The sequence below is a fragment of the Muntiacus reevesi genome, chromosome 18 (genome assembly GCF_963930625.1).
Source record: "Muntiacus reevesi chromosome 18, mMunRee1.1, whole genome shotgun sequence".
Taxonomy (NCBI): domain Eukaryota; kingdom Metazoa; phylum Chordata; class Mammalia; order Artiodactyla; family Cervidae; genus Muntiacus; species Muntiacus reevesi.
This window is the reverse complement of record NC_089266.1, coordinates 32,881,561-32,905,315: the sequence shown is the minus strand read 5'-3', so window position 1 is coordinate 32,905,315 and position 23,755 is coordinate 32,881,561. Positions and strand designations below refer to the sequence as shown.

At 48.7% G+C, this 23,755-nt stretch overlaps 1 protein-coding gene across 6 annotated transcripts in view; it reads right to left on the bottom strand.

Annotated features, from left to right (window-relative positions):
* The window catches only part of GAS7 (growth arrest specific 7), a 201,330-nt gene that overhangs the window by 117,178 nt on the left and 60,397 nt on the right, over positions 1-23,755 (bottom strand). The window lies entirely within an intron of this gene.

The following is a 23,755-nucleotide window of genomic DNA, read 5'->3' as shown; positions in this document are numbered from 1 at the left end:
CAGTTCCCGAACAAGGATCCAACCCTCACCCCCTGCATTGAAAGTACAGAGTATTAACCACCGGACTGCCACGGAAGTTCCCTGGTTTTTCTCTCTTTTCCACTGATAAGGACCCTAGTGATTATATTGGGGCCTACCTAGATAATCCAAACTACTCATCTCCAGGTCAACGGCTGTGCAATCTTTTATTTTTTCCTTGCTTTGATTTTTTTAAATTATGAAAATATGATAACACATGTACAGGAGACTTGGAAAAATACAGAACAAGATTACATATAGTTCCACTTTATATAATAATTATTTTAAGTAGATAAATTAAGATTTTTAAGTTGGCATTTCAATATCAAGCTCTCAAAAATTAATAGAATGAACAGACAGAGGTACAGTAGACCTGAAAAGTACTGAGAACCAATTCAACAAAATCAAGATTTAAACAATTTAAACATGGTAGTGGGATACAAATTCTATCCTACAAGCTCCCACAGACTATAAACTAGGAGACACTGGAACATATCCAGGGACATAAGACAAGGTGTGATTTGCGATCTTAGTTCCATCTGCAACTTCAATTCCCTGGACCATGTGACCTAATACATTCACAGGCTCCAGCAACAGGGGCTGTGGACATCTGGTGGGTGGCGTGATTGTGTCGACCACTGGCATCCAGTGAGTAGAGGCCAGCGATGCTACTAAACATCCTACAGTGCACAGGACCCTGCAGCCCACATCCCTAAGTCCCCAAATGCCAGGAGTGGCGAGGCTGAGAAACTCTGGTACAGCCTCACACTGACCAGGTTTCCAGTGACCCTGACTCAAGTCCATTTCCATGGAGAGACCAGCCATCGGACCTTAGGAGGTCACAGGGACACTGAGACTCACAGTGAAGGGGGAACACTTACCATTCTATTAAATATTTTAAAGTAGATTCTGTGTTTCAAAATCATCCTCAATTGATTCTTTTTTGCAATACATACAGGCTTTAAAAACAAAATGCATCCTGCCCACTGGAGGCCCAAGAACACAGTGGACATAGATCATTTAAATCTCTTTACATAAACAACTTCAAACAACATGACTAATTCTGCTTTGCTGTCTGGTATGCTGCTGGTTGGTCTCAGAAATCCCTGAATTAGCAATCCAGAAGTGCTCACACCCCCATGTCCTCTCTCCTCTCTCCCAGGAGGGCTGAGCCACCAGCAGCTAATGAGAATACTTAATGACCCAGAGGTCTCAGTCCCCACACCAAAAGCCCTCCAACCCCTGGGCTCCTGTGGGTAGCCAGGGGGAGCCTGGTATGGGTGAAGCCGCAGCTGCTGGGGCAGCCTGGGGAGGGGAGGGCTGTACAGGAGGCCCCATCCAGCCCTGCAGACCGAAAGGGTCAGAAAGGATGCTCCCCCGTACAGGCAACTTCCGTTCTTCCCCCTGGGCCATTCACTGGCTGGGTCTCCCAGAGTGGGTCAAGAAGCAGCAGCAGAGAGCAAATAGGTGATGGTTTCCTGGCAATTCCCTGGCAGGGACAGGCAGGATCTGTGAATCCCACTTTTTTGTTATTCAGACAAAGGAGAACCTACTCCCTCCCACCTCAATCAAAATGATGAGCAGAGGCACAGTGGCACCTGGCGTGGGTACATGTGTCCACATGTGTGTCCCCATGTCCTGCAGCCCAGACAACCCCCTGCTCTCTGCTCCATACCTAGTGCTTATTTAACTTCTCTGTGGCAATTATCCAGCATTTTCTGCCAAAGCCACCATCTCTGCCCCAAAGCACGCCAAACACCAGCTCTAGTGAAGCCAGCCCCGTGAGCGAGATGCCCTGGCGCTCAGGATCCCTTGCGCCAAGGTGTTGGCCACACAGCAAAATATGCATGTCCACCTGTCTGTCCTGCAAACACTTGTCATGCTTCTGCTATGCTCGAGACACCATCTAGACCTGGAAACCACAGTAGTCAAGACAGAAGGACCGTGTCCATGAGGAGCTTAACTCTATTGAAGGGAGAACAGTCAGGCTCAGCTCCAAACATGGATGAATATTCTCTCATTTAACAGGCAAACCAACACTGGAGGCAGGTGAAAAACCATCTTCATTTTCAGATGATTACAACCACAACCATAAACACATAACATGACACAGTGTGGCTCAATGTCCCCATCAGTTTATGTTCGTTCACTCCTTTGATCTCTACCACAAGCCTGGAGGTAGGTTCTGGAAGCACAGATGATCCCTGGCTTATGGTGACTTTTGTTGACTTCGACTTATGATTTCTTGACTCTGCGATGGTCCAAGAGCTCTATGCATTCAGTAGGAACTTGCTGAACTTGCACAGCTGGCTCCGGACCTCTCCTCTCACCTAATCAGTGTGGCATCTTCCTGACCGCCACCCAGCACAGCTCAACCACTGAGCATTCCCCCTGCCAAATGCCTCCTTCTGGACCCGGGCCCCAGGGCTCCCACCTCCGAGGGGCAGAGAAGCGGCAGGGGGATGCTGTCTTCATGCAGCTGCAGGAGCCCCGCCGTGGCTCAGTCCCCACAGTGAGTCACCTCCCTCCATGGACCGTTTCCAAAGAGAGAGCCCCATTGTGGTGGGAGCACCCACCCCCACTTCCCTTTTCCAAGCACGGCTTTCACCAGATCGAACATTAGTCATGTAAACGCCAACAGAAGTTCAAAGACGCTTTGATAATGGGATTTTCTAATGCAAGCAGCTGCCGCTACTGGACACAAACCTCTTGGCTCCCTCATCCAATCCCCCCCTTTCGGGACCTCTGGGGTCAGCATCTCCATCTCCTGTGACATGTGGGGATGTGGCTGTCTGTTTTCACACTTGGATTTTTGTGGCAGAGGGAAAGCCTCAAAGGCATGATCTGGTATCTCCAAGCACAGTGATCTGGGGGCTTGGAAACCACTCTGGGCTCCAACAGCATCCTACACCTCCAGGAAACAGCAAGCCAGAAGCAACTTGTGACAGTTATCTGCTCAGTGCGCCTTCCCCCAACACACCCCTACTTCTGCTGAGAGTGCCCTGATTTTCTTTAGGGGGTGCATCTTTCCCACACCCCGTCATCATGGTTTGTGGAGACAGGTGGCCCTCACCTCTCTAAGGAGCATAGTCTATTCCAGTCTATCCCTGGCCTATTCCCCAGGCCACAGTGTCCAGCTTCGGAGTGGGCAAGTGACCCAGGTGCTCAATTCCTGGATTTTAGTTGGAATTGATGTAAACGTGAAGCCGCTGATGGTTATCTTGACACCCTATGGGAAAAACCTCCTGAGTATGGAAGCTACACGGAAGAAAAGAAAGAGCTGGTGAGGGACAGAGAGAAGAGATGGGGGAGTAGGGAGAGAGAGACATCAGATTGCTGATACTGTGTAAGTTGCTTGATCAAACCATGCCTGAAGCTGACACTCTGGGACTTTTTCAGTTACACCAAACTATAAATCCCCTTTTTGTCTGAAGCCAATTTGAGAGGCATTTATATAAGATGAAATAGAAAGATTTGTGCCTCACATTCTCTCAGCACAGGCCAGGGCACAATATCAACAGCAGCAAGATCTAAAGAACATAGCACAGAGAGTATGAGAGATTCAGCCCCTTCTATCAAAGTAAAGTCTTCTTCCAATGAGACATACAATGCCAAATATCCTCCGTATTAGTTTCCTATGGCCACTGAAAAAAATTACCATAGACTTGGTAGCATAAAACCAAGTCTATATATATATTTTCTCTCAGAATATAGACTTCTCTCAGAAGCATATATATATATTCTCTCAGTTCTGGGGGCCAGAAGTCCAAAATCTGTATGACTGAATTGAAATCAAGGTTTTTGGCAAGGCCATGTTCCCTCTGGAGGTTCTATGGGAGAATCATGTCCTTGCCTCTTCCAGCACCTAGTGGCTGCCAGCCTCCCTTGGCTTGTGGCCACATCACTCTAGTCTCTGCCTTCCTGGTCAGATTCCTCCTCTTCTGGGCACAGTAGCATCTCCTTCACCCACCTTCTAATAAGGACATCCAGCACTGCATTTAGGGCCATCTGGATAATCTGGGATAATCTCCTCATCTTAAAATCCTTAACTTAGTCACATCTGCAAAGACCCTTCTCCCAAATCAGGTTAACATTCCCAGGGTCTGGGGATTAGCATGTGGACACACCTTTGGGAGCCGTTCTCAGCCATCTCCCCTCATTCTGGCCAAGTCAGAGCACCACGTGAACGTGGATAAGACACGTCACAGTTCACACCTCCTAGGCCTCACAGGGCCTGCCCGGCTAGGCTCCACAGAATGGAAGGGAACTTCTGGGCAGGTCGAGTGGCACTAGGAGAAGAAATAACCACAGAGAGTCAGAGTAGAAGACCCGCAGGGAGCACAGTGCCAGGCATGGCCCAGTGTGGCTTGCACCCCTGGATGAGGTCTGTTCAGGGACATTTTGGGGAGCTGGAGTCAGGGGGCTGTCTGCTGAGGGATAAAATGCAATATGACCTCAGATCAAGGTAAGGCTAATTAGAACATACCCCCACGTGCACCATAATGTCCCCAGTGAGTGGGAGGGTTGGGGTAGGATGGGGGAAGGAATCCACTTGGTACTGGAACCAGGAAGAAAGGAGAGAAAATGAGAGTCTGATGTGTGAAGGAAGCCACGTCCAGCTGGGCTCTTTCTTACAGCTGCGGTGATCCTGGCCTGGACTTGCTGTCAAGGGGACCCTGGCAGCAGAGAAAAGGAAGGGAAAGACCACCCACTGGAAAGAACCAGACCTGTAGATCACAAGTGCTCCCCGGCCAGCTTGGGGAGGCTTGCCTCTGGAGTGATCCCCCCACCCCCACCATGGGGAGGACAGAGGCTGGTCACACCTACAAGAGTACGTGGGTGGACTCAGATCTAAGTGGGGTGTCCGGCCACTGCCAGCCCCCAAGAGGACTCGAGCAACTGGGGAAGGTCTCCCCTCCCAACTGGAAGCTGCCCCCACAATGTGGGGAGCTGGGTCAGGACACACCCATATCTCCACGGAAACGCCCATATCAAAACCAAATTTTTGAGCTTCCTTTGCGGTCTGCTGACCTGGCTGGTGAGGCAAGGTGGGGTTCCCCAAAGCGTTTTTGTTGTTTAGTCACTAAGCTACGTCCGACTCTTCGTGACCCCATGGACTGTAGCCCACCAGGCTCCTCTGTCCATGGGATTCTCCAGGCAAGATACTGGAGTGGGTTGCCACGCCCTCTTCTAGGGGTTCTTCCCAATCCAGGGATTGAAACTGAAACTCCTGCTTGGCAGGCAGATTCTTTACCAATGAGCCACCAGGGAAGCTCCCCAAATCACAGGCCTTCCTGTAGCACTGACAACACTCAAGGTGGTCCCTTACGGGGTGCCCAGGATGGCCCAGGCAGGCTAAGAGACCCGTTTTTAAACAGCACCACACTCATTTTAAGGCCTCTTATGGAAACCCACAAACAGCTAGCACATAAGGACTGCATGGTCCCTGTCATTCTACATGGGCAGCCATGATCCACTTTGGCTCCTTGCAGGTCACCAAATGCCTCCCCTTCACTCCTCCATGCAGGCTACTACCCCCGCCCCCACCAGCTTACTTCTGGCTGAAAAGCTCCCTGGAGACCCACACAGAATAACCAGGCCACCCGCCCAACCAGCACCAAGCCAGAATGTCTGTCACTCTCCAGCTGGTGACAGTTCTTTGAGAATACAGCTTGGACACTGCACACCCTGCTCTGCCCTGGCTGGGGGTGAGGGCCTTGATCAGAGATAAGAAACCATCCCCTAGAAGTTGTTAGAGAGACCTCCAACTAGGAGATGGCTAACTCTGTAACTGAGAGAAGCTGGTAGCAATACCCCATAATCTTGACTCGGAGGTGTGGTCACCTCACATTCTGTAAAGAGCTGGGGCATGGTGGCTCTGACACCATCTATATCAAACAACATTGGTCACTTGGTCTTGACCTTGGACACTTCTGCACGAACTAGTCTGGGCCTGCGATCTGTCCTTCAGAATGTCATACACCCCACGGCTGAGACTGAGGCCTCATATGAAAAGACCCACCAGCTCCTCCCAAACCTTTTAAGCTGCTTCGTGAGAAGCTAGGTGAAATTACACCAGCGCTGAGAGGGGCAGCCCCCAGACACACTCTTGATAGGCAAGTTCATCCCAGAAGCAGCATCAGCACCCCCACACCCCTTCCCTCAAGGGCCGAAGGAGCCTGGGTTCTCCTCTGACTGGAAGGCAGAGACCAGCTGTGTCAGGGTTCCCAAGACCACCCAAGTCTGGTTATTCACTAGGAGGACTCACAGAACCAGTAGGTAGCCATGATTTATTATAACACAAAGATACAAAAAAAAAAAAAAGAAAGAAAAGAAAAATCAATAAAGGGAAACGGTGTCTGGGGCCAGGCCCTGAGGAAACCAGGTACAAGTTTGCAAGAGTCTCCTCCCAGAGCAGCCATGCGAGATGCACTGAATTTGTCCAGCTGTGATGGGTAGGAAGTGTGTCTACCAGGGATGCTCAGAGACTCAGAACTCTGGGGCTTGGTCAGGGGCTGGTCCCATACGCGGGCTTCCCTGGTGGCTCAGTGGTAAAGAACCCACCTGCCAATGCAGGAGACATAGGTTTGATCTGTGGGTCAGCAAGATCCCCTGGAGAAGGAAACAGGACTCCAGTATTCTTGCCTGGGAAATTCCATGGACAGAGGAGCCTGGTGGGCTACAGTCCACGGGATCGCAACGAGTCAGAGACGACCGAATGACTGAGCACACACCTATGGTCCCACAGGCATCCTCTGCCTGATACATAGCAAAACCCCAGACTCCCAGAAGGAAAGCAGGTGCTCAGTACGAATCACAATGTTTGAAAGAGCCATCCTGATCGTTTCTGGAATGGTGGGAACCCTCCCTAGATCCAAGTGACATCAGCCAACACTGCAAGCAAGCTCTGTAAGGAGAGCAGTAATGGGCTGGCTCTGTTAACGGTTTCTCCACGCTGGATGTAGAATGTTCCTTAAAAGGGACCTCCCCTGCTGTCTGGCCGGCCCATTCAGTGGCAGGAATCTGCCACTGACCCCTAGGCAGGTGACAGGTCTCTAAAACCCTTGTGCTGATACAGAGCTCACTACTCACAAAGCGTGCTGGCCCATGGTTGGCCTGTGCTCATTGACAGCACTTTTCGCTCAGGAACACTGGCCTGCAACTGCAATATCTCACATTGATGAGCACTTCTTATAATCACCACCACTTACCATCACTCTCTATGTCAGGCACTGGGCCCAGCATGCGACACACGTGAGCTTATTTAATATAATATTCATGGTTTACAATGGTGTCAACTATAGCTTACAGGCATGCAATGACTTGCCCAAGATTCCATTTTAAAAGGTGTGAGCCCTGGTCTATTTGACCCTACAGCTGGTGACCTTGAACCCCCTATATCCAGCTTCCCTTGGGAGCTCATCTTTCACTATCATTTTTGGCATGACATCATACCACTCTTGTTTACTTAATATTTTTAGTTGACTCCTTTCTTTACTTAAAGAAACAAACAAACACATTTCTCAGAAAATCTTAACAGTATTCTCTGAATGGAAAACTAGTAACATCTGCCAGAAATCTACAGCACAAGAATAACTGCAACAAAAAAAACAAGCAATGCTACTCAGTCGTAACTAGTCAGTTCTACCTGCCGAGGCCTGTTCTCACCTAGCACCGCCCCAAACTCTCAACTGAGAGCACTGCAAAAGGAAAAAACACTTCTCCTTTTGTGATTTAATGGTTCGGAAAGTCTTGCCTGTGGACCGCTGAGACCCATCTCTGCCCAGTCTTCTGGAACACACTACACGGTTACCCCATGTGCTATAGGAACCTGCCCCGTCTGGCTCACTGTCAGGCAGCAGGGAAGAAGGCGTTGCTGAGTGGTTCCCTGTCTGCCCCATGCCCCATCCCACATCCAAGGCATTTCCCAGCTCCTCCCTGCCCCGCTGGCTCATCTGTTCGCCAGCCTCTGCGGCCACTGTGCCCAGGAGTCACACAACATCGGCACCCACTTGGGGCAGGTGCCCCTTCTGCTCCCAGCCTGGGCCCCTGTTCCCCCTCATCCCTAGTTTCTGCTCCCCTGGGCTCCATTCAGCTGGCCTTGGCTACTGGCCTGACCCTGGGGAGACAAAATTCCACCAGAGATGCTGTGCCTCTGGCCAATTTCCTAAATCAAGAGGGGCTGGGAGGGAGAGGCAGAGGGTCTCTCACGAGCAAGTCATGATCTGGGATGTGGGGGTTGGTCCGGGATGCGGGGAGCATTCTGAAGTTGGAAATGTGCCTTTTTTCTCAAACAGGGGATGACATCCCCGATTCCCACTTCCCCAACACCACATGATCTTCCAGTCCAACCCAACCACAGGCTTTAAGGAGTCATCCAATCAGAAACAGAGGGACCCACTCAGAAACCATCCAGAGGCAGCAGGCAAGAAGGCACCAAGGAATCCCAAGCATAGAAAGGCAGTGGGATGGCTGAGAGCTCGGTCTGATGAGAAAAACTGACCCAGATTCAAGTCCTGGCTCCACCATCCCCCTGGCCAAATGACTGTCCACATCTGAGGCACAGGATCAAAAGTCATACAAACCCCATAGGGTTGTTGTGGGGTAGTGGGAAGCACCCAGAGACTGGGCTCAGTAACATTATTTCTGTGGAGCTGGGCCCTGAGTTTCAAGCCAAGAACAAGAATAGGAAACAGCCAAAGGCAGATTACTCCCCCACATGTGCAGCAAACAGTCTGTGAACAGAGAACAGCTGGAGAGGTGGGGCCCAGCCCAACAGGTGTTTCTGTCAGAGAGGTGAGGGCTTAGCCTGCAGGTCAGGGGCCTACCTATAAAAGCCAGGAAATGTCCCATGAAAAAAATAAAGACTGTAGTCATCTCATGAAAACTCAACAGGGCCATCCAAAAACTGTCCTGACAGGATGAAGACAAACGCTGCCATCTTCCCCGTCATCCTCGAAAGCAGTGGTTTTCAGCCTGGCTGCCCGTGAAAATCACCTGGGAGGTTGGGTTTTTTTTTTAATTTATTTATTTTTGGCTGCACCACACAGCTTGTGGGATCTTGGTTCCTCAACCAGGGTCATGGCAGTGAGTGGCCACCAGGGAATTCCCTATCTGGGAGCTTTATAGATACCTGCATGCCCAGGAATCCCCTGGCCCGTGAAACAGGATGTCTCAGGGAGACACCTGGAGATGGCTGCCCTGCAAGCTCAAAGGTGATTCTAACACACAACCAACAGAGCTGCTCGGATGTCTCTGTGGCCACCACCTGCCTCACGGGGGCCAGTAGCAGACACAACCTGGTCTACAGCTTGTTCAGCCAAGGTTAATAATAGGGAAGGCTGGGGCCCTGGGACACAAAGCCAGTATGCAGCCTGCTCTGACCATCATCTGTTCCACAGCAGCGATGCTGGCCAGCGTGGTCATCCTGGGCCTCCTCTCAGGGCAGCGTCATCTCTCCCCAGCCTGGGAAAAGCCAAAGGCCAAAGCTCACTGAGGGCCAGGAGTGTGCTAGAGAAGCAGGTGGCGAGGGTTCTTCTGCCCACAGTCTGGAAACAGCCCCAAAGGCATTCAAGTTCCGATTTTCCTGCTGGGTATAAGAGGTTCTTCTGGCTTTAAATACCCTTCCTGTAAAGTCCTGGAGCTAGTCCATGCCCAGAGAAACCCCAGGTTCCATCACTTACTGATAGAATGATCTTTCTGTCCACCAGCCTCCTGGATCCATGGGAGCAGATAATGAGCATAAGGCAAAGAAAAGAGCGGACCGCTTGCCAACATTGTTTCTGGGGCGGGGAGACTGCAGACAGAGGCTTGGGGACAGACCAACATGCATGGATTGTCTGGCCCTAGGACTGGTGCATTACTGGCTTACCTGCCCACTGGTTTTGTGCCATTTCTCTAAAAAGGGGGAGAGGGGATGAAAAGAAGTGAGCTGGTTGTCAGGGTGTCACAGTTCCCAGTCTATGTTATGAGTCCAAATGTGCAGAGTGACGTAGTCTCACCCAGGGTGGGCAGCAAAAGGGAAATTTAGGAGACCCTCCCTGGCCGGGGACCCGAGTGACGGCAAGGCGAAGGCTCGCAGGAATGAGGCAAGGAAATGGGATTTTGATTGCTCAGATTAAGTGTGGCAGGACCGGAGAACAGTGACAAGTGACATGTGAATCACAAAGACGAGGGCTTCCCAGGATCCGACGTGTCCTAGCAGGCCCTGTGGCTCAGCCTGAGAAACAGGAAAATGGGGGAAAGGATGAAACACAGCTTGAGGCTAGCTGATACCCCTCCCCAGCCAGCGTGGGCTGGGCTCTTTCACGGTCACTGGTAACAATCCTGGAAGTCAGAATGGTTTTCATTTGAGCCTGTTCTCTAAGTCTAGAGTTCCTCTGTTGTTCCCGAGGCCCTGGGGAAAGTCAAAATGTAGATGACAAGATGACAGCATGAACCCTTGCTCCAAAAAGCCCAGTCCACACACCAGCCACAGTGAGCTGGTTAGGAACACAGCATCCAGGACCCTCCTCTGACCTCCTGCATCAAAATCTGCTTTCTGCTAAGCACCCCAGGTGACCCGTGCTCTGGTTCATGTTTGGGAAGCTCTTATTTGCAGCAGAGGCTCTTTGTCGGCTACACAAGGCACTAACCACATACTGAAGCATGTAACAGCCACACAGACAGCTGAGTGAAGACTTTAGAGGTGGTTTCAACTTAGGCTCAGACAGTAAAGAAACCACCTGCAATGTAAGACATCCAGGTTCGATCCCTGAATTGGGAAGATCCTCTGGAGAAGGGAATGACTACCCAATCCAGTATTCTTGCCTGGAGAATTCCATGGCAGGCTATGGGGTCGCAAACAATTGGACACGACTGAGCAAGTAACACTTTCACTTTTTTCCCCCGTTTAGGCATCTCACGCTAACTCCCACCCCCGCTCCCCGGTCAAATCCATGGCTCCGGCTACTTCCTCGGTTCCCCACTCACAGACCAACCAAGGCAATCGCTGATTAAAATGTCTCCCCACAGCCACTAAACTTGATAGAGTAACCTTTCCAGATTTATTTGCCCATCTGTTCACTTCCTTATTAAATTGTTTGCCAGGCTCGTTCAAACACCGAGTGGGTACCTACTATATGTCAGGGACCGAGAAGCAGCAGATATACGGCCCAGTCAGCTTCTGGGAAGAGTCTGCCTCTGTAAAGAGGGAAAGATGGCAGACGGGCAGTCACGGCGCAGGGTGATGGATGGGTGCAGCGCTAAGTGGAAAAACCGAGGCGTCCAGAAAGGCATCTTAGGAGGTGATGCTGCCTGCAGGCCATCATAATGACATGCTTTCTATTCACCAGGCTCTTTGCTTTGTGGTTTCTGCTCCCTCCTGCTTGCATTCTGTTGGATGGACTGCATTTTCTTTATTTTCCTTCCAACCCCACACATTTGGTTTTTATAGAGTCTGTTTATACTACTGAGGTGGTTACACTGACATTTTTTACATGTACACTTGACTTCAAGCATACACTTAATCGATAACTCTTTTCTGCTTCTGAATAATACAAAACCCTGCAGTACTTTCACTTTGATCTCCTCAGCTGACCTCGGCATCTGGAATTTGAGTCGGCAGAAGGTGCTGTTTTCTCACAAGTCCTGGAACCTTGTTGCTATCTCCTGCCGCTGATCATTTTTCAGAAAAATTTCAAATTGACTCAAGAGGAAATAGAAAACCTGAGTAGATCTATAACCTTCAAAGGAATCGATTCTGCGGTCTACAATCTACCTTAAAAAACGATAATGGGTTTATGTGGTTTTACTGACAAACTTCTCCTAAACCTTTAAGGAAAAGGCAATACTTACACCATCTCTACCAGAGAGAGAAAAACAATCAATTCCTTTTAGAATACTCTGATACCAATCTTCAAAGAAAAAACAATATAAGAATTAAAAGCCTACCTCTTAACCTCACAGAGCACAGGTATAAAAATCCTAAATACACATTAGCAAATTCTGGGGACGGAAGGACCATCTTATGCCCTCAATAAAGAAAACTTTTCCTAAATAAACAGTCTACACAGTTAATACATGTATTTGACTAGATTACAATTTAAAAATGCCACATGACAAAATATACCATTTAAAAGATATGAAAAAGCAAGGCTTAAATGACAGTGTGATGGAAAAGTGAGCAGGGTGTGAATAGGATATGCACAGGAGAGGAAATCTGAAAGCAAATACACATCTGAAAATATACACAACCTCACTAGCAATGAAGGGAAAACAAACATAAGTTAAATCTGAGGTGTAATATTTCACACGTTCAGATTGCAAAAATAAGTGTGCTGTCTTGGCAAGGGGAGCTGATATTGTATACTCTGTGGGTAGCATTACGTGTATATTTGCAAAACCTCTTTGAAAAATACAAAATCCCAAGTGGCAAAATCCCAAGGTACATACCGAGACCCAGATAATCTACTAGGTATCTATCTGCTTCAGAGGGATACTCACAGAAGTGCACAAGGAGAAATGTACAGTTGTTTCTAATAGTCTAAAACGTCCACCCACAAGAATCAACTATGAGATACGCATGTGCTAGAAAAATGAACCAGGTCTACATATACTGACCTGGATTAACTTCAAAAACATGCGTGAAGAAAGCCAATTCCACCAAGAGAACTATATTTAATGTACATTTCAAAAGACGTAAGACATTAGTAAACGTTTACTGCAGATGCATGCTGTTGTTGTGGTTTAGTCACTCAGTCATGTCCAGTTCTTTGCGACCGCATGGGTTGTAGCCCACCATGTTCCTCTATCCATGGGAACTCCCAGGCAAGAATACTGGAGTGGGTTGCCATTTCCTTCTCCAGGGGATCTTCCTGACCCAGGCATTGAATCCATGTCTTCTGCATTGGCAGGCGGATTCTTTACCGCCAAGCCACCAGGGAAGCCCCTATAGATGCATATATGGTAATAAAAATTTTAAACATGTTCATGAGGCACCAACCACAGAAGAGTGGTTACCTCTGCAGAGACAAGGAGAAAGGGGAATAGAACTGGAGGAACACGTGGGATTTCTTTTCTTAATGCCGAGTAATGTGTTATTGTCACCCTGTATGTTGTCACCCTGCAGAGTACATCATGCGAAATGCCGGGTTGGAGAAAGCACAAGCTGGAATCAAGATTGCCGGGAGAGATTTCAATATCCTCAGATACGCAGATGACACCACCCTTAGGGCAGAAAGTGAAAAGGAACTAAAGGATCTCTTGATGAAAGTGAAAGAGGAGAGTGAAAAAGCTGACTTAAAACTCAAGATTCAAAAAATGAGGATCATGGCATCCGGTCCCATCACTCCATGGCAGATAGATGGAGAAACAATGGAAACAGTGACAGACTTTATTTTCTTGGGCTCCAAAATCACTGCAGATGGTGACTGCAGCCAAGAAATTAAAAGATGCTCGCTCCCTGGAAGAAAAGCTATGGCCAACATAGATAGCATATTAAAAGGCAGAGACATTACTCTGCCGACAAAGGTCCATCTAGTCAGAGTTATGGCTTTTCCAGTAGTCGTGTATGGATGTGAGAGTTGGACTATAAAGAAAGCTAGGCGCTGAAGAATTGATGCTTTTGAACTGTGGAGCTGGAGAAGACTCTCGAGAGTCCCTTGGACTGCAAGGAGATCCAACCAGTCCATCCTAAAGGAGATCAGTCCTGAATATTCATTGGAAGGACTGATGTTGAAGCTGAAACTCCATACTTTGGCCACCTCATGACTCCTTGGAAAAGACCCTGACGCCTGGAAAGATTGAAGGTGGGAGAAGAGGACGGCAGAGAATGAGACGGTCGGATGGCATCATCGACTTGATGGACATGAGTTTGAGCAAGCTCTGGGAGATGGTGATGGACAGGGAAGCCTGGCATGCTGCAGTCCATGGGGTCACATAGAGTTGGACATGACTGAATGACTGAACTAAATGTGGTATTTCTAACTGACATTTGGCAAGTGTTGATACCTGTCGAATCCAGAGATGGTGATAAGCACAGGAAAAATGTTCAACATCATTAACCCTCAGGAAAACACAAGTTGAAAATGCAATCAGAAACTACTTCATACTCACTAGAATGTTAAAAAAAAAATCTTGGCAAGGAACTAGGACAATTGAAAGCTCATATGTTGCTGTGAGTGACGAGTGAAGTGCAAAAACTAGTTTTGCCGTTTCTTATATAAACATACACTTATCATATGATCCAACAACTTCACTCCTAGGTATTTACACCAGAGAAATGAAAACATGTCTGAAAGACTTACATACAAAAGTTCGGAGAATTACTCATAATAGCTAAAAGCTGGAAACATCCCAAATGTCCATCAATTGACAAATGGGTTAAGTTTGGTTCTAGGAGTATGGTCAACCAATGAAATTCTACTAAGCAATAAAACAGAATCAACAACTGATACAATATGGCTAAATCTCAGACCTTATCCTATTCCAGGGAGCCTAACTTCAAGGGTACAAAGCCAAGATTCAAGGGTACAAACCGCATGATCCATTTCTATGAAATCCTAGAATAGGCAAAACTAACCTATCGGGTAGAAAGTAGAGGTGACCTGAGGAGATGAATAGGAGAGAAACTGGCTGCAAATGGGTAAGAGAGAACTTTTCAGAGCCATGTTCCAGACGTCAATTGGAGTGGCAGTTACACAGGTGTATATATTTGTCAAGTCACTGACCTATACCATCAGAACGGGTGAATTTTATGGTAAATAATAGCTTACAGTACATTTTATTTATTTATGGTAAATTATGATTCATTTGGGCTTCTCTGGTGGCTCAGACAGTAAACGATCTGCCTGCAATGCTGAGTTTAGTCGCTCAGTCGTGTCTGACTCTTTGTGACCCCGATGGACTGTAGACCTCCAGGTTCCTCTGTCCATGGGATTCTCCAGTCAAGACCACTGAAGTGGGTTGCCATTTCCTCCTCCAGGGGATCTTCCCGACCCAGGGATGGAACGCCCACATTGCAGGTGGACTCTTTACTGTCGGAGCCACCAGGGAAATCAGGAGAAGCAAGGCAGGAGACCCGGGTTCCATCCCTGGGTTGGGAAGATCCCCTGGAGAAGGGCATGGCAACCCACTCCAGTATTCTTGCCTAGAGAATTCCATACACAGAGGAGCCTGGCATGCTACATTCCATGGGATTGTAAAGACTCGGACACGACTGAGCAACTAACACTTTTTTCATGATACACTTATGGTAAATTATATACTTTATTGTAAAATATATAAATTATACTCAATTTTTAAAATAGTGATATAGTAGATACATATGTTATAACTTCTTTTTTTGGTTAAAACTAAGTGGGTTTTAGAAAATATTGCATATTTTTAGAAAATGATTGCATATGCATTAACTGCATATCCTGCAGAGCAGGAGGCTTCAGGAGAAAAACAAAGAACTAAGAAGGCGCCTAATGCTACATCTTATCCTTTCCAATGGAAAGCTATTTCATCACTGCAGCAGTCTTATTAGAAACCCAAGGGTCCTTTGAGATTATCAAGTTCAAGTCTCTCATTTTCAGGAAAGCAGTGAAATCTGTCCAAGATCACTGCTGCAGACATTTCTTGCTTAAGCTGCCAAGCATCCTTTACCCAAACCTTACTTAACACCACTGCGCCTTTTTTTTTTTTTTTTTTTTTTTTAGGAAAAAAAGGCACTCCTACTAGGGACTTTCTCCATGGATCTCTGAATCCAGGTGCCAGCCCTCCCTCTATAAGCCCTAAGGGATGCCAGGGGGAGTTCCCTTCCTCTTTCACAGGGCAAAGGTGTGCTTGCTGCCAGACGCTCTCTGCTGACACCTGGAGAGACGTACGGGGTTTCCCCCTTTAACAACCGAGCATACCTGACCACACTCTGTTCGCTGCAAGATTATTCCTATCAGTCCTACCTCCTGGCCCCACACAGCTGAGCATCTTGGTTTCTATCTGCTTTCAGAAGATATCCCCAGCCTCCTGTCCATTCTGTGAGCTTCCAGAATCTTTGTAATAAATTGCACTTTGCTGACATCGAATAAATGGTTTCTGAAGTTTGTGACCAAAGAACCCGTGTGACACACCACCCAACCAGCATAAGGCAGGCGAAGCCCACAGTCCAGAGTTCTGAATTCTCCAGGATGTCCCTGGGTGTGGCGTGCCCAGTCACTTCAGCAGTGTCCGACTCTGTGCAACCCTATGGATTACAGCCTGCCAGGCTCCACTGTCCACTGGATTCTCCAGGCAAGAATACTGGAGTGGGTTGCCATTTCCTTCTCCAGGGCATCTTCCTGAGCCGGGATTGAACCTGCGCCTCTTAAGTCTCCTGCACTGGCAGATGGGTTCTTTACCACGAGCACCACCTGGGAAGTCAGAGGTAATGCCTCAGGGTGCTCAGTGTCACTGCTTCACCCCAGGGTGCTGGGGCACAGAATAAGAAAATATACTCGGTGACGCATGAAGCACACTGACATGTTTTAACTTCATCCTTCCCACAACCTGGTAATACAGGGATTTGTTGATGGCAGTGGTGGTGTTTAGTTGCTAAGCTGTGTCCGACCCTTAGTGATCCCATGGACTGCAGCCTGCCAGGCTCCTCTGTCCATGGAATTCTCTAGGCGAGAATACTGGAGTGGGTAGCCATTCCCTTCTCCAGGGGATCTTCCTGACCCAGGGATCGAACCCCGTGCCTCCTGAACTACAGGCAGATTCTTTACCACTGAGCCACCCAGGAAGTCCAACATAGGGATTAACCCCCCTTTATCTATGAGGACACTAAAGAGGAAGAAAAATTTTTTTTCAAGGTTACATAGCTCATAAGTGACAGCGCCAGAACCTGAGCCAAATCTGTTCAAACTTTAAAGTCTGGCTCCTGTCACCTCATCAGGCTGCCTGGCCTCAAGAAAACATTCCTGCTTCACAATTAGGTCACTGGGACTTCAACTTGGGTATCAGAGGCACAATGGGATGTTGGCTGCACCCACAAAGTAGAAGGGTTGGGGGTGGGGCAATGCATACACTGGGTCAGGACACTGACCCAGGGAAGTGTCACAGTGGATGGGGTGATGGGGGAAGACACTGCAGCCTTAGGGAGAAGAGGAACAATGTGGGAACCATCCACATCCCTGAGGAGTGGAAGTAAATTCTTTCGGCTTGGAGATGAATACATGTTCACGTTCCCATGGCAACGGAGCATGCGCACTGCTGCCCATACCTGTAAGTGAGTGACTCACGTTTTTGGCATCGCACTAGCCCAGTCCTAAGTCATTAGCTAATCAGCTGAGAATGCTTACACTCTGCAGCAGGGAGGACGGGTAAACAGGGTCTCAGCGTGTCCCTCTGAGGCTCTGAGAGCAGAGATCACGTTTCCTTGGCTTTGGCACAGCATTTGCAATACCTGGCGCGGTCCCTGCTCTCAAACCATCATAAGGAACCTGAGTTTGTTCTGGGCTCTCTAAACAGAGGGGATAGGAGCAGAGTTTCAGTTAAAACCATGTGTTAGATGCTCAGTCGTGTCTGACTCTTTGTGACCCCATGGCCTGCAGCCTGCCAGGCTCCTCTGTCCATGGAATTCTCCAGGCAAAAATACTGGAGTGGGTTGCCATTCCCTTCTCTAGGGGATCTTCCCAACCCAGGGATCGAACCTGGGTCTCCCGCATGGCAGGCAGATTTTTTATCATCTGAGTCACCAGGGAAGCCCACTAAACATGATGGGAAAAGCAAATCAACTCAGGTTGCACAAGCTGATGAAACAGGTAATAACTGCAGTCAGTGCAGAAATCCAGTTTCAGACCAAAGCTTCTTCATGGATCCTGATGGGTGTGCTAAGAGATCTGCTGGGGTGTCAGGCATGATTTCAGGCATGCATCAAAGCTACCTGAACTAGAGAACATATGGGGGCATGGAGTGAGTAGTTAAGAGCTGAAGCATAGATTCCCAAGAGATCCCAGTTCCAGAGGCCTTTGCAGGCAGAGGAGGCCTAGAAGCTACAAGGATCCCCTCAGACCAACCTGGAAAACTTTCCGTGGCTCCCAAGTAAATAAAAATGGTTCTGTCAATTTAACAAAGGACCTCCCCAAGGCACCGGCAGATACAGGGAAGAGTTACACGAAAGGTTCCCCCCTCCGGCCCCTTGCCCTCTAAACAAAGGGAACAACTGTGATTCCCACTTAGTTTTAGGAGAGTTCATTAACAGGTTCAGGTGTGCATGGGAAAACTCACAAAAGAAGCTATCCGTGAAGGACACATCCCACCCGCCCAGACTGCAGAGGGAGCTGGGCCTGACCTCCCCAGGTGGCGTGTGTTTGTGTGTGGGGCGGGTGTTGTATACACAAACTGCCTCAATTTCTGCTGAGCAGGCACATGTCTCCCAGAAGATGGGATCACCAGGGAAGAAGTGGGCCGGGAAGCTTTTTGAGAGGCAGTAGGCATCATCACCATGTCAACAACACGTGCCAGAAAAGGCTGAAGCTGGAGCTTGGCATGGACTTGGCCCTGCTCGGCAATGAGCTTGTCGGTCCCTGGGATGCAGGGGTCTAGGTGCCCATGCCGGTTGTCTACACTGCACCCAGCAGACATGCCTTGCACACTGAAGACATTCAATAAAGATTCACTGAATCATGATGGATGATGAATGAATGAAACAATGAAGAGGCCTTTCTGAACAGCTCCCTCAAACAGTTCTGAAGCCTTCATCACTGTGAAAAGGATGGACTCAGCAAGCCTAAGGTCTCAGAAGGCAGTCAGCCCACCACCACTGAGCTCAGAAACGACGACCCCTTTACAGCTCAGAAATGGAAGAAGGGCTGAAGTCAGAGGCCCTTTAAGTTCTGAAATCCACAGGCCCCTGATGATGTGATGGTGTTCAGTCACTCAGATGTGTCCGACTCTTTGTGACCCCATGGACTGTAGCCTACCAGGCTCTTCTGTCCGTGTGATTTCCCAGGCAAGAATACTGGAGTGGGTTGCCATTTCCTCCTCCAGGGGATCTTCCTGACCCAGGGATTGAACCCCTGTCTCCTGCATTGACAGGCGGATTCTTTACTCCTGAGGCACCAGGGAAGCCCAACCCCCCAGGCCCCTAAGCATCCTTTAATAAGAAAATAATTGAAAATAAGAAATGCATCCACCTGTTAGGGAGTATAGCCAGAAGGAGGGGAGAGAATAAAATCCTGATGGGCTAGGTCAAAAGGAAGGCTGGGGTTTCACCCAGAGCAGATGTCCCCAACCTCACTGTCAGGGTACAACTGCACCAGGTACAATTTCAGTAACATTAAAGAGGGTGAAGGAGAGGCCTGTGCGTCTTTAAAAAGAAAAAAAAAAGAGGTGGGGGAGAATACATAACCGAGCCAGCGAAACTGAGGTTCTATTAGGGGCACCAAGAAGGTGGGCTGGGGTCAGGAGGAGGACGGAGCAGGGGTACAAGATCCCAGGGAACCCAGCTGCCGGCAACCTCCTCATCTCCCAACCATCCGGTATTCTGGGCCCCTAAGTTGAGTTAATGAGGGTTCAGGAGAAGGGGACCACGCGTGCCAATAGGAAGCTCCCTGGCCTCTGGCCGACTCTCATTAAACCCACACAGGCTGGGCTGAGGGATGCTCCACGCGGGCCTAATTACCGAGCCTCTTTTCACAAGGCTCAGTCAGCCCAGCGCAATGAAGGGACTCAAGGTAAATCCTCACCCAGTCCGGCGTCTCTAACAGAGAGATAAATCACCCTTAATGACCCAGGGCGGGTTGCCACGCATGCTATTTCTGGAGCCATTGATTTCCATGCTGGCAGTGGGGGGACACGTGGTGTGGGCACAAAACCCCGGAGCAAGATGGTCAAGTGCAGCACGTCAGATTTCAGCGCGGGGAGAAGCTGGGAGGATGGATTGGAGGGGAGAGAATTAGCGAGAGTTCCATGACCCGTTTCCCTGATCCAGACCCTGGGAGTGACATAGTGGATGGAGAAAATTGTAGCAGGAAAAATGAGATGAGGTCTGGCTGTGGTCAGGGACGTCTCCAGTCCAATCTCTCCACACTAGAAGGGGTGGCCCCCAAATCTGGCCTGGAGCTTTGCAGCCAGAGCAAAGAGGGAAATGTGTTTGGCTAAAGGGTCCTCCATGTCCTTAGGATAAAACAAGCCACCTGCCCAAGGCAAGCACCATTCCTACCTTAAAGCCAAAAGAAATTCCTCCCACCAGACAGAAAAAGAAGATAGTTTAAAAAAAAAAAAAAATCTTTAAAGACCATGAGCTTCAAGCAGGGCGTGGGGGGCGGGGGGGGACTGGTGGGGTGGGGAGGGTGGGGAGGGTGGGATGGGGGGATGGGCAATGAGTGTTTAAGGGTACAAGGTCTCCTTTGGGGTTACTAAAGATGTTTTGGGACTAGACTGAAGAGATGGTCACACAATATTGCAAATACACTTAAGTATGAGTGAATTTTACAGTTTAAAAGGTTAATTTTAGGTTGGGTGAATTTCATCTCAGTCTTTAAGAGAAATCATGTCATGCCTCCAGTCCTTTCCCACCTTCCTATCTCCCTCTATTCCAGACCCAATGGAGGCCCTGTCCACTCTTGGCCCACACGTTCTCCTCCCCACCCCACAGACATACACTTCTCAGACCCCACAGGTTTGATCCCTGATTTTATTCGGGCCTCTGTTCAAACGTTCGCAACCGGAGGTCCTTCCTGTCACCCTCATGAAAATAGCAACTCCTATTACCCTCTATTCTGAGAATATAGAACCTCGTTGTTGTTGTTTAGTCGCTAAGTCGTGTCCGACTCTCTGGACTGTAGACCTGCCAGAGTCCTCTGTCCACGCGCTTTTCTAGGCAAGAACACTGGAGTGGGTTGCCATTTTCTCCTCCAGGGGATCTTCTTGATCCAGGGATTGAACCCAAGTCTCCTGCATTGGCAGGCAGATTCTTAACCACTGGACTACCAGGGAAGCCTGATAAACCACATTTTGCTTCAGAAACACAGACCACTGACACCTCAAATTCAACATGTCCAAAACCAAACTCATTCCCACCCCATCCCTGCCATATACACGTATGCTGATGTTGTCCAATCGCTTAAGTTGTGTCCGACTCTGTGACCCTGTGAACGGCAGCACGCCAGACTCCTCTGTCCCCCACTATCTCCTGGAGTTTGCCCAAATTCATGTCCATTGAGTAGGTGATGCTATCTAACCATCTCATCCTCTGCCGCTCTCTTCTCCTTTTGCCTTCCATCTTTCCCAGCATCAGGGTCTTAATAAATGCGGGCACACGTGGGGCCCTTGAGGGGCACACGTGGCCCCGGGAGTGGGCATGAGTGGCGGGTCCCCTTCCCCCTACACTGCTCTGGGACTGCCCCTGAGCCTATTTCTAAAATCGCGCTTGTGAAATAAGCCTGCTGGAGCAGATGATCTATCCCAGAGGCCCCTTCCAGCATCACAGGCCGTGAGTCATTGGAAAAAGGCAGAGGGAGTCGGGGACCCGCCCGTCCAGTACCCCCTCTCCCCCAGTCCCACCCCTGTTTACCAAACAGTGCCTGCCCCCCCAGCCCCTGCAAAGCCAGGACGCATTCCCGCGGAGCTCCAGGAAAGGTGAGGCAGAAAGCCCTGCTATGTTTCCAACCACTACACAGGCTGAAGGGGGCAGCCGGAGCAGGCGGGGACTTTTGCGTCTCTGGCTGGTGAGAAGTTTAAACTGGGTCACAGTGTCAAGTGACCTGAGAGGGGCATCTTTCCACTGGCCTGGAGTGGATTTGGCAGAGGCAGCCAGCCTCTCTCCATGTGGAGGCTGGAAGTGAGGGACGAACTGGAATTCTTAATTCCTCTTCCAATTTATTTCTCCCCTAGTATTCTTGCTCAGGTGGCCAAGTTGGATGGTCAGGCATGAAGTGAATCCTCTAACACTCCGCACGCTTGCTCTATGGAATACACCTGATACCACAGGGAAACGAGCCATCCCAGGCAGTTACAACAGTGCCATTGTGCCCGCACATAACACTTGGTCTTGAAAAGAAAGCTTCATCTACGTGGATGGACCTAGACATTGTCATATTGAGTGAAGTAAGTCACAGAAGGAGAAATATTATATGACATCCCTCATATGTGGAATCTAAAAAGAAATGATACAAAGATGAACTTCCTTACAAAACAGACTCACAGACTTAGAGAAAGAAGTTACGGTTGTGGGGTGGGGGAAAATGGGGGGAATAGGATAGTTAGGGAGTTTGGGATGGACATCCACATACAGCTATATTTAAAATGGATAACCAACAAGGACCTACTGTATAGCACAAGGAACTCTGTCCAGTGTTACGTGGCAGCCTGGACGGGAGGGGATTTTGGGGGACAATGGATACACGTCTGTGTATGACTCTTTCCGCTGTGCACCTAAAACTACCACAACAGTGTTAACTAGCTATACTCCAACACAAAATAAAATGTTAAAGGAAAAAAAAAAAAGTTGTATCTTCATGATTTTTACAAGATTAGTCGCCCTGTGACCAGTCCGTGTGATGCCTCTGCCCAATTTTATTTCCTGAGAAATCTTTGTTCTCTCACAAACCAAACATTGCTCAAACATGACAGCTAACTTCCTCCCAAACTCACAATCAGGCTCCACTTCATACCAAAAGGCACATGATGGGGACAGGACAGGGCCAGGACTTCTCTCTTCGCTCCTGCTGGGCTGGAGGAATATTCCAAGCTTATTATTAGTCCAGCTCCTTAGCACCTTCACAGGCAATCAGGAAAGAGGGAAGAAGAGAGGCAGCTATCCCACTACTTGTTAGGACTTTTGAAGGCTCAGAAGGAGGAAACGGAAACTTTAGGTTAAAAGAAGTCTTGGGGGGATAATTCAGGTTTAACAGATGATGAAACAAGTGATGTATATGGTTCCTGGCAGCCTTGCCTTTTTGTGATTAATTTCATTACATTTCTAGGCCTGCAACTGGCAGCCTCGCATATTAGCACAGAAGAACAAAATCTGGCTGCTGGACTTTTCAAAAGAATGGTCCCTATCTGCCTGCCTGGCACCTCACTGCCATGTTCTCTTCTTAATGTCCTGGCATGGACACAGGCACACAAAATCTCACACACAGTTAACGCGGGGATCACCACTTCCCACGACCTCATTCCCCCAAGCTCCTTGCAGCTGTTGCCTTTATACCATGAGACTTTTCCCTTGATGTTGATGACACGAGCCATTCAGTTCCCTCTCTGCCTGAGAGGTGGACCTCTCCCCTCAAATGCCTTCCAGGCTCACATCAAGGATTCCATCACTGCCACGTCTCATTGGTCACCACGTCGGGTAGATTTCCATTCTTCTCCCACTGGAATCAGCTGACCTTAATTTTCCTCTGGGTACCATTCTTATTCCTTCCACAGTCCGGGGGGTTAGGATGACCCCACGTCTCAACTATGCCATCCTAGGCTCCACTGGAAAGCTGCCCGGTGATTTTCCTCTTTCCTTGGAATTACTAAGAGTTTTTAGCATCTTTCTGAAGAGGTGACTAAGCTAGAAAATGCCACCAACATAGAGGAAAGTAAAGCCAGGAGATGAAGGATTTTGAAGACACTGCCTTTGCCTCTTCTACTAGTTATTTTACTAATAGAATTACTAGCAAATAAGCAAATAATAATAAATAATATTACCACATATCAGAGTATTGTGTGCTCAGTCATGTCCGACTCTCTGCAATTCCATGGACTGGAGCCCACCAGGTACCCCTGTCCATGGGAATTATCTTGG